The sequence below is a fragment of the Scylla paramamosain genome, chromosome 9 (assembly GCF_035594125.1).
Source record: "Scylla paramamosain isolate STU-SP2022 chromosome 9, ASM3559412v1, whole genome shotgun sequence".
Classification (NCBI taxonomy): domain Eukaryota; kingdom Metazoa; phylum Arthropoda; class Malacostraca; order Decapoda; family Portunidae; genus Scylla; species Scylla paramamosain.
Genome location: NC_087159.1, coordinates 16,910,001 through 16,921,446, shown reverse-complemented (window position 1 = coordinate 16,921,446; position 11,446 = coordinate 16,910,001). Strand labels below are relative to the sequence as shown.

General features: G+C 37.4%; 1 long non-coding RNA gene across 1 annotated transcript in view; it reads right to left on the bottom strand.

The window, feature by feature from the left end:
- Positions 1–2,110: 2,110 nt before the first annotated feature.
- LOC135103696 (uncharacterized) overlaps positions 2,111–11,446 on the bottom strand; it is a 25,174-nt gene continuing 15,838 nt past the window's right edge. Inside the window, exons 2-5 of the long non-coding RNA XR_010270166.1 lie at positions 3,578–3,824; positions 3,040–3,195; positions 2,489–2,696; positions 2,111–2,296 (exon numbers count right to left, since the gene is read on the bottom strand). This is a non-coding gene — a long non-coding RNA (uncharacterized LOC135103696). The remainder of the gene's footprint in view (positions 2,297–2,488; positions 2,697–3,039; positions 3,196–3,577; positions 3,825–11,446) is intronic.

Genomic DNA, 11,446 nt, shown 5'->3' with positions numbered 1-11,446 from the left:
CAGTGGGCCGCGGGTAGCGAGGAGCAGTGCGCTCTGGTGGTGAGGGGACAAAGTATTCCTCGCGCGGGAATTTTAATAGATTTTATGAGTACACATCGATTTTTTATTGATTTTAAGGCTCAGGGAAAAATGTGCCGGATACTTGAAGCTGCTGGATACTCGAATGCCGGATGAGAGGGATTTTACTGTATATATATATATATATATATATATATATATATATATATATATATATATATATATATATATATATATATATATATATATATATATATATATATATATGTGTGTGTGTGTGTGTGTGTGTGTGTGTGTGTGTGTGTGTGTGTGTGTGTGTGAACAGTGTGAATGACATACATGTAAAATCATTCATCAGGTAAACCAATAGGGTAAATATGAATCCGTATTGATTGAAAACATTATATTAAGGTTGCGTGTCCCGTCTACTAGTAATAGTTACATTTGTAATGTGTAAATATAGTTGATCAAAGTAATTATATCTTAAGTATACAGGTCAGTTAGCTTTTTCCCATTTCATAATGTATTTTGTATTTCTGCTTAAATGCACCTCATACAATTTTAGGGCAAAATTTATCATGTTCATTATTTTTCTAACAATTAACTGGCATTAAGTAATATGGTGGGTCCCCAACAAAAATAAACTAAAATTACCTAACCTAACTCATCTGTGTTAAGTAACACTTTGGACATACTTTTTAAATAATTTCAAATTTTATTTTGGCCATCCTATAACAAAATATCTTCCTATAACAAAAAACCTCCACAAATGTTAATTACAGTGCATAAACTGTGACTGTCAGTACATATATCACTCATTACATATGACCAATTACTTCCCATTTCTTTTGCTATTTATTCTTTACTAGTAATTAGGTGTTTATCCATTACAATCCTAGTTTCCTTTTTGTCATTTTTTGTCTGCAAACACTCATGAAGACATGTATGAAGAGAGAACTAAAGTCAGGTAACAAACATTAAGAGGCAGTTCCTTTACTTCTAACACTCATATTCAAACCCCAATTCACCCTTCATGCTGCCAACAACACTTTGACTTAGCAGCACACTGGACAGAACTACTCACATAAGATATGTTAAGTAAGTTGGGACTGGAAACATTTAAAAATTAAATAAAAAGATATATTTATTGTTTTTATTTACATCAGACACTTGAGGTTATATATATATATAATATATATATATATATATATATATATATATATATATATATATATATATATATATATATATATATATATATATATATATATATATATATACATATATATTGTTTTACATGTGTCATTATTAGTAGTGCACCAAAATTTTACCACAGCCAAGGTAACATATCTTATTTGAAAATTCAGTGTGGTAAAAGAAACTCAAAATGTAAAATTTGTGACTAGATACTTTACTGATATGTTTGTAGATTGTACAAGGGGAGGAATTCAAATGATCACTTGAAGTACACAAGTTATTTCAAGGGCAAACAAGAGAGAGAGAGAGAGAGAGAAATTGCAGTAAAAGAAGAGTATTATATTCATTTGCAGGAATTGCAAATAAAAATGGTACTCTTTTCTTCAAACACTATTCTAGGGATGTTTTCACATACCTCATGCTACCATCTGTGACAGTTGCTACACATTGCCGTGTTCATGCTTTCTGGATCTTGGGAAAGGTAAGGTTAATGGCAGATACATAAAAAATCAAAAGTCTTTATGACTTATTAAGCCCCTTTTTTTCTTCTCACCATTGCTGGAAACCTTTTCATATTGTCCTGGAAACACACTGCCAGATGGTTCCTCATTTTCTCTTGATTCCATTGGCATGAAGAGGGATGACATCCATGGCACAGTGCTGTAGCTGCAGCAATGGCAAATATACCACAGTCAGATCCTCCCCTCTGTCTCTGGAAACTCTCCCAGATCAGGGTCATTTTTGGTCCTGGACACGGGACCAAAAATGAATCAGGGATGCATGGTTAATGTAGTGGAGACTGCACTGGGTCCCTCATCCAGTTGGGGCACAGGTCCTTAACATAAACTCTCCTTGTCTTCTGATTTTCAACATCTTATATAATGGAACACCAGAATCAGAAATTTCTCTGATGATGAAGGGACCCAGCCATTTCTTTTGAAGTCTGTCCCCCTTTCTTTCTTGCTTTCTGTTGTTTCTCCTCTTAACACCAACAGAAAAGTCAAAGGTTTTCACACCCTTCTTCTTTCTCTCAGCTTACTCAACTTTCATTTTCTTTTGTGATCTCTATGTTTTCTTTCACCTTCAAAAAAGTTATAACAAAGTATTTTTATAATTATAATAATTGTGTTATAATAGAAAATATTGTTAAATGGTTTAATTTCTTAAATGTTTTGAATATTTGAAATTTTATAGCAAAATTTTTCTGGAGCTATCTATTTGCATCACTTCATTTCACTTAACAGTATTATTGTGTTATGACTACATCACTTACAGTTTTGGTAATTTGTAAACACAAATCCATGGCTGCATTTGATTGTGTTTCTGTGTTTTCTTCACCAAGTGTCACTGCTGAGTTTCCATGTAGCGTATTTATTATGTGTGGAGCCCTGGCCACACATAAATACATCAGGAAGAATGGGATACGTTTGGTGGTTGTCTGACGACTCATGTTTATTCCATACACTGCAGCATTCAAGAACCTATAATGCAAAGGCAATTACAATAAATTACCATCAAAACAAAAATGTAACTGGCTATATTTTCAACTTGGACATGCACATATATGTGTGTGTGTGTGTGTGTGTATGTATAGTGGTGTGCACTGCTAACCAAAAACTTGGTTTCACTAATAAGTGCTGAACCTCTTTCCACTAATTAGCAGCACTAATCTCTTGGTTGATGGCATGTTTGCACCATTCAGCCAATATAAAGCTACTAATTAATGAAGCTTCCAATACCACCATTGCCATATATATATTTTATTTATATATAGAAAGAAAGAGAAATTTGATTTACATTTCTAGTAATGCAGTATGAAGCTACCTTTAAACTTGCTGATCCCAATCATCCTGATTTTCATTGCAGAACTTAGCAATGGCAGGTTTGATTGGTCCTCTCATCCTGTCTGTTAGTCTGAGGGTGATATGCGGAGGTCATCATGTTCTTTATATTGAAGAGACCAAGGACATTCTTATTCACCTTGAAAACAAATGAAAAATAAAGTTGCATATTACAAGCATAGAATAATTTTTTTTTAAATATAACAATAATACTACATAACTTACCTAGCATAGAATTCTCAGAAGATGGATAAGTGAAAAAGTAAAGAATTGGAAAGATTGTTGGGGGGAGACAATAGTGATGAATATGGCAATGGATGGAGGAGAAAAGCGGACTTAACTAAAGATTTGTTGCATGTAGACAGGGAGAAGGAATGAGTCATTACCAACCCTGAGTGTGTATATCAAGAAACAATCATCAGTTCAATGCAAGCTAGAATCTATTACATAGTGGATAACATGAAGACTGAAACATTTCTGTTACAATATATTGCTGGTTACAAAAGGTCTTGCTTATTTACTTCATTAATAAATTCCCTTCCTTGGTCTGTAATTATCTTCAGAGGAGGACCATGTGTGTATATCATGTCGACTATAGCTGTCGCTATGCTGGGCGCAGACTTGTCCTTTAGAGGAAACACTACCAACCACTTAGTGAACAAGTCAATACCAAGCACCTCCCATCTCTCATCAACTTTAGTGGGATGAAGTTCAGATGCCTGTGTCTTTATTTTTTTTGTGGAACTGGCATTTTGGACAGCTCATTATCTGGAATAAAATGTGTGACATATATTAAATAATTTGTGAAAATTACAATTAATTAGAATAAATCCTTATAAAATAAGAAGAAAGGAATCCCATGTGCTATGTAATTTTGAGTGATGGGTGTGTGTGTTATTAGGTGCTTGTAGTTTTGTGTGGAGGAAGAGAGTTGTCTTTAGAGGGCAGGCTGTGACTGCCCCCTTGTGTTGTGAGACACAATGGGAAACATTCAGTGAGGTCACAGCTGGGTTTAATGATAAGTTCACAGCACCCCCTGATCCAGTGCTTTAGACCTCACTGGGAGTAATTATCATTTTGGCAGGTGCCTACTAGTCTCCACAAATTCTGACTGTGTGGTGTCAGGAGTTTTTTGAGAGTGAACCACGTAAGTATGTCCTTAGACGGGTTAACTGTGAGGCCCAGTCTGAATTACTGCTTTCTGATGACTGACTCAAGCTACATACACCATACTCAAAACTCTGGTAACATCTGACCTTGCAAGTATTTACCATCTCCGAGGTGCTTACAATGAACGTTATGAGGTATACTCAAACCAAATTTATGACATCAGTAACACATCGTAATTCATTTAGCTCGCAAGTCCCAGTCACATTTTGTGGGCACCTTGAATCTTGCCAACAAATCACAGCTTAAATTCTGTACTGTCTTTAGAGATGTGAGCCAATCACAACACTGAAATCTACAATGTAAACAATCACATTTCAAGTATTAAAGTGTTTCTTCCTTTCTTTCCTCTTTCTTCTTATCATTATTATTATTATTACTATTGTTAAACCATATATATATATATATATATATATATATATATATATATATATATATATATATATATATATATATATATATATATATATATATATATATATATATATTTCAATTTAAACCAATTATGTATGTAAGTATGTACCATATACTTACATACTTATAAGACTTATAAGACTCCTCTTTTTTTCCAAAAAAAATCTCAAAAGATGAGCCTGCGTCTTATAAGGCCAAGGTTCAGCTTTGGAGCAGTGGCTAATGTTAAGTCTCTGGCAACAGTGGCCCTTAAATCAAACCCCCAAACATCTTTGCATATGTAAATAAAGTGATGATCGCTTCTACACCACAAAAACAACTTCTTTTTTTTTTTTTTTTGCAAGGTAACAATGTATAACAGGTCATTACTGCTAATTCACATAAAATGATACCAGTAAGGAAGAAATTAAGTGATGATGTTTATATTCCATGTACCAAAACAAACTTGCAGTAGGTTACACACCAAACTTGGTGACACATGCAAGATTCACTGCATTATACTTTCTGCATGTAATGCCATCATTCCTTGAGGTAAGACACCTTCATACAATTGAAATTGTGGCTATCTTTTAACATTCTTACCTTGTATACATGTTCAACAAAACTTGAAGCTAATGAAAAAAAAATTTTTATTTTATTTTATTATTGTTATTTTTTTTTATTTTTTTTTTAATAACTTGCTACCTAACTCATGGTGATGGTCCACACTGAATATTTAAAAATAAAAAAATGTTGAGAATAAGGTAAATCCATTTTCACATCCTTATGCTTTGGAAATGTACTAAAATATTACAACTAGAATTATGTGTAGAATGATAAAAAAAAAAAAAAGATGTACAAACCTTAATATCCCTCTGGGCTCTGACAGTTGTCTAAGGACCAGCGTTGATAGGTCCTAGCAAATATTAAGATTTTTTTTAAATGTAAAGTCTAAGGACCAGCGTTGGTAGATCCTAGCAAATATTAAGATTTTTTAAATGTAAAATATTGGGATCTAATAAGGATCTGAATACATGTGAGAGGGCTTCAAATATCACCATATTCAGAGCTTAAACACACTATTTATTCAGTATTTATTTATTTATTTTTTTCAGTGCCTGCCCAAACTGAGGTGCATCTTATAAGCCCATGCGTCTTATAAGCTGTCAAATATGGTATGTATATATATATATATATATATATATATATATATATATATATATATATATATATATATATATATATATATATATATTTTTTTTTTTTTTTTTATGTAAAAAGGACACTGGCCAAGGGCAACAAAAATCAATAAAAAAATGCCCACTGAAATGCCAGTCCCTTAAAAGGGTCAAGGCAGTGGTCAAAAATTGGTGGATAAGTGTCTTGAAACCTCCCTCTTGAAGGAATTCAAGTCATAGGAAGGTGGAAATACAGAAGCAGGCAGGGAGTTCCAGAGTTTACCAGAGAAAGGGATGAATGATTGAGAATACTGGTTAACTCTTGCGTTAGAGAGGTGGACAGAGTAGGGATGAGAGAAAGAAGAAAGTCTTGTGCAGCGAGGCCATGGAAGGAGGGGAGGCATGCAGTTAGCAAGATCATAAGAGCAGTTAGCATGAAAATAGCGGTAGAAGACAGCTAGATATGCAACATTGCGGCGGTGAGAGAGAAGCTGAAGACAGTCAGTTAGAGGAGAGGAGTTGATGAGACGAAAAGCTTTTGATTCCACCCTGTCTAGAAGAGCAGTATGAGTGGAACCCCCCCAGACATGTGAAGCATACTCCATACATGGACGCATAAGGCCCTTGTACAGAGTTAGCAGCTGGGGGGGTGAGAAAAACTGGCGGAGACATCTCAGAACACCTAACTTCATAGAAGCTGTTTTAGCTAGAGATGAGATGTGAAGTTTCCAGTTCAGATTATAAGTAAAGGACAGACCGAGGATGTTCAGTGTAGAAGAGGGGGACAGTTGAGTGTCATTGAAGAAGAGGGGATAGTTGTCTGGAAGGTTGTGTCGAGTTGATAGATGGAGGAATTGAGTTTTTGAGGCATTGAACAATACCAAGTTTGCTCTGCCCCAATCAGAAATTTTAGAAAGATCAGAAGTCAGGCGTTCTGTGGCTTCCCTGCGTGCTATGTTTACCTCCTGAAGGGTTGGACGTCTATGAAAAGACATGGAGAAGTGCAGGGTGGTATCATCAGCGTAGGAGTGGATAGGACAAGAAGTTTGGTTTAGAAGATCATTAATGAATAATAAGAGCCAGCGAGGGCATGGAAAACATCATTGCGAAGAATTTTAATACGTGGCATGAAGTAGTCAGAGGGTGGAGGAGAGGGAGGAACAAGCCCAGAATCGTCCAAGGTAGAGTTTTTAGCAAAGGTTTGAGCAAAGAGTTCAGCTTTAGAAATAGATGTGATAGCAGTGGTGCCATCTGGTTGAAGTAGAGGAGGGAAAGAAGAAGAAGCAAGGTTATTGGAGATATTTTTGGCTAGATGCCAGAAATCACGAGGGGAGTTAGATCTTGAAAGGTTTTGACATTTTCTGTTAATGAAGGGGTTTTTGGCTAGTTGGAGAACAGACTTGACATGGTTCCGGGCAGAAATATAAAGTGCATGAGATTCTGGTGATGGAAGGCTTAAGTACCTTTTGTGGGCCACCTCTCTATCATGTATAGCACGAGAACAAGCTGTGTTAAACCTAGGTTTAGAAGGTTTAGGATGAGAAAAAGAGTGAGGAATGTACGCCTCCATGCCAGACACTATCACCTCTGTTATGCGCTCAGCACACAAAGACGGGTCTCTGACACGGAAGCAGTAGTCATTCCAAGGAAAATCAGCAAAATACCTCCTCAGGTCCCCCCAACTGGCAGAGGCAAAACGCCAGAGCCACCTTTGCTTAGGGGGATCCTGAGGAGGGATTGGAGTGATAGGACAAGATAAAGATATGAGATTGTAATCGGAGGAGCCCAACGGAGAAGAAAGGGTGACAGCATAAGCATAAGGATTAGAGGTCAGGAAAAGGTCAAGAATGTTGGGCGTATCTCCAAGACGGTCAGGAATGCGAGTAGGGTGTTGCACCAATTGCTCTAGGTCATGGAGGATAGCAAAGTTGTAGGCTAGTTCACCAGGATGGTCAGTGAAGGGAGAGGAAAGCCAAAGCTGGTGGTGAACATTGAAATCTCTAAGAATGGAGATCTCTGCAAAAGGGAAGAGGGTCAGAATGTGCTCCACTTTGGAAGTTAAGTAATCAAAGAATTTCTTATAGTCAGAGGAGTTAGGAGAGAGGTATACAGCACAGATAAATTTAGTATGAGAGTGACTCTGTAGTCATAGCCAGATGGTGGAAAACTCGGAAGATTCAAGAGCGTGGGCACGAGAGCAAGTTAAGTCATTGCGCACGTAAACGCAGCATCCAGCTTTGGATCGAAAATGAGGATAGAGAAAGTAGGAGGAAACAGAAAAGGGGCTACTGTCAGTTGCCTCAGACACCTGAGTTTCAGTGAGGAAAAGAAGATGAGGTTTAGAAGAGGAGAGGTGGTGTTCTACAGATTGAAAATTAGATCTTAGACCGCGAATGTTGCAGAAGTTAATGAAGAAAAAGTTGAGGGGGGTGTCAAGACACTTAGGGTCGTCGACAGAAAGGCAGTCCGACCTGGGGACATTTATGGTCCCCTCCCCAGATGGGGACTCCGAGGCTGGTGTAGGAGTCGCCATGATAATTTTAAAATTTTTGAGTGAAGGGTGTGTGTGTTATTAGGTGCTTGTAGTTTTGTGTGGAGGAAGAGAGTTGTCTTTAGAGGGCAGGCTGTGTCTGCCCCCTTGTGTTGTGAGACACAAAGGGAAATGTTCAGTGAGGTCACAGCCTGAATGTACCTCTCTCTCTCTCTCTCTCTCTCTCTCTCTCTCTCTCTCTCTCTCTCTCTCTCTCTCTCTCTCTCTCATTATATATATATATATATATATATATATATATATATATATATATATATATATATATATATATATATATATATATATATATATATATATATATATATATATATATATATATATATATATATATATATATATATATATATATTGTTGCGCCCACTCCTCACTCTGGGTGGGCGTGTTATCCACATGGGCACGGGTCGAGAAACTAGAGCAGCGGAGCCTCAAATAAGTCACACTCTGAACGCTGGGACAAGGCACACACACGAGGCCGGGGCACAAGGGAAAACACAGGCACTATATCCTAGGTTTACTGACAAATCCTCTGCAAGTATACTGCTTTACAAGTTCACAGGGGGCACCACAAGTCTCTCAGGGCATGACAGGCACTCAACAGGGCACTCAACAGGCAGGGAAACACTTCCAAAGCAGGCAGGCACACGCTGGCTTCCTCTCGGGCCATGTGTCTCCGCTCTTCCTGCCTTCCCGCCTCTCCCAGTGCTGCCACCCACACCAATACCCCTGGTGTAACAATATATATATATATATATATATATATATATATATATATATATATATATATATATATATATATATATATATATATATATATATATATATATATATATATATATATATATATATATATATATATATATATATATATATATTATAAACACACCCAAAACATGAAAATAGTGTGGAATACCAGCAAAGAGATGCTTTAACATTTAATTTCATAACTGCTGTATGTACAGTACCATTCGCCAAGTTTTAGTAGTCATATCTGGCTGCATCATATTACTATATGCCTGTTCTTTAAATGTAGAAACCATTAAACAAGAATAACCAATGTGCCTGCCTGTCTCTTTCCTTCGATCAGAAAAAAACTAAGAATGATTTCTTTTATTCAACTGACAATTTTACAAGGCTTGGAAGACCAGCTAGTCACTTCTAAATAGCATAATCTTCAAGAAGTGAGTGGTTAAGGTTAAAGCTGTGGTCTCTGTGAGGGACGCATCCCCAATGAACTGTACGACACCTTTTCATTGGGCAGCACGCCAGGCAATTCCACTGGTCTGTTCTTCAATGGTCAATTGGGTGGAGCTCCAAGGAGCTAAATTTTGAGGCTCTTTGGAGAACTGAAGATGCTTTTTGTGTATCATTGAAGCATTTATGAATCTTACATAAAGTAAAAGAGAAGCAATTAATGCAATGGCACAGAAAATTAATAGGAAGAAATACAAGGCATGGGACATTAATAGTATTTCACTGAATTTGTTAAACCGCCAGTGCCTGAGATTTTACTGACAGCCAAGTGAGTCCCAGTAATCATCTGGCAGCCTCACAGTTCTAGTAATAATCAAGCCCCCCACACGAGAACTGCACCCTCCCAGATCCAGTAATCGTCTTGCTCCCCCGATGAATACTGCACGGCCAGTAATCATCTGGCTGCCTCACAAATCCAGTAATCACCTCGCTCCCCAGATCATTACCGTGCAGCTAGTAATTGTCTGGGTATCTCACAGATCCAGTAATTGTCTTGCTCACCACACAATTCTCGAATCTTGCGTGCAGTGAGCAAGACCAGAATCCCATGGATCTGGCTGGCCAAGTAATTGGATCTGCGAGTACTTATATTATAATTATTGTTGGATCCTGCCCAGTACTACCTGATGACAACTGGTTGCAGATGAGCAGTCATTCATGCAATTACCCGCCTGGTTGGCTTTTCTCTTCTTCATCTTTAGTTGGTCTGTATTATTTGGTATTGTTGTTTGAGGGCACTTGGATTTATTGATCACATGAACACAAGTGCAGCCTGCAGATGCAATTGTATGTCTGGAGGGAGAAACAAATTAGGCAATAAAGCTTACATAGTTGACAGGTCGGTCTAAGAAAAGATACAAACCCAGATTATCAATCAATCTCTTCCCTTTTCCTCGGAGACTTCTAGAGAAGAAGCTTCCTGGTAAGTTATTACCAGACGCTCTCCTCGGTTTCTCAGTACACACGGTTCCCGTCCAGATGAGTGAAGCCAGGGGGCAGAGCTTACAATCAGCAGATACACCCAAAACATTGTGATCTCCCTTGTTGAGCTATGGGAATTTACCACTTGTTTTCTGCATATTATAGGCGAAAAATAAGAAAGAATTGATGGTTTGAGCTACGAAAAGTGCATTATAATTTTCTCGTCCTGTACTCTCTGATATCAGGTATTATCTGTTAATTGCTCCCATCTTATTGCTCTCTTTATTGTTATATCCAAATGTGAGGGCGCATTTTTTGTGGGGGAAGGCATCTGTATCAGTCTCAACAATTATTATTATTATGTATATGTATATTCATCATTTCATATTCAGCTCACATGTACCACATGCAGCCAGTCTATTTTATTTTAACCTTCCTGCTCCTTTTCTACCTCTCAAGGGAATTTCACACCCACTTCCAGTCCTTAGGGAAAATACGTGCATTCGTTCTGAGTCTTCCTTCCTGGTCATTGCCTAAAATAACGAGATCTTCTATTGCTCCTTCATTTCATGGCATTTCATTGATCATTTCTTCTCCCCCAAAACCAAAACGTAATCCACTTGGCTGAGATAAATACAGCCCGCATGGTAACGAGCTCTCTCAATCCCAGTCAGTCACACAGTCATGAGCAGTCAGTCTTGGTCTCTCACTCAGTTCTGCTCAATTAGTCAGTCTTGAGAGACGCTGTTCAGTCATCATTTCATATCACTTCAGAGAGAGAGAGAACAATCACTTGCCACGTTACAATCTTGTCTCGTATCAAGTGTGTACATTCTCCCTATTATTAAAACAAGAAGAACTCTCATCATGCGTGTCTTTTACTCGCACTCACCAACTATATCAACTTACCCCCACGACCTCCAAGCTAC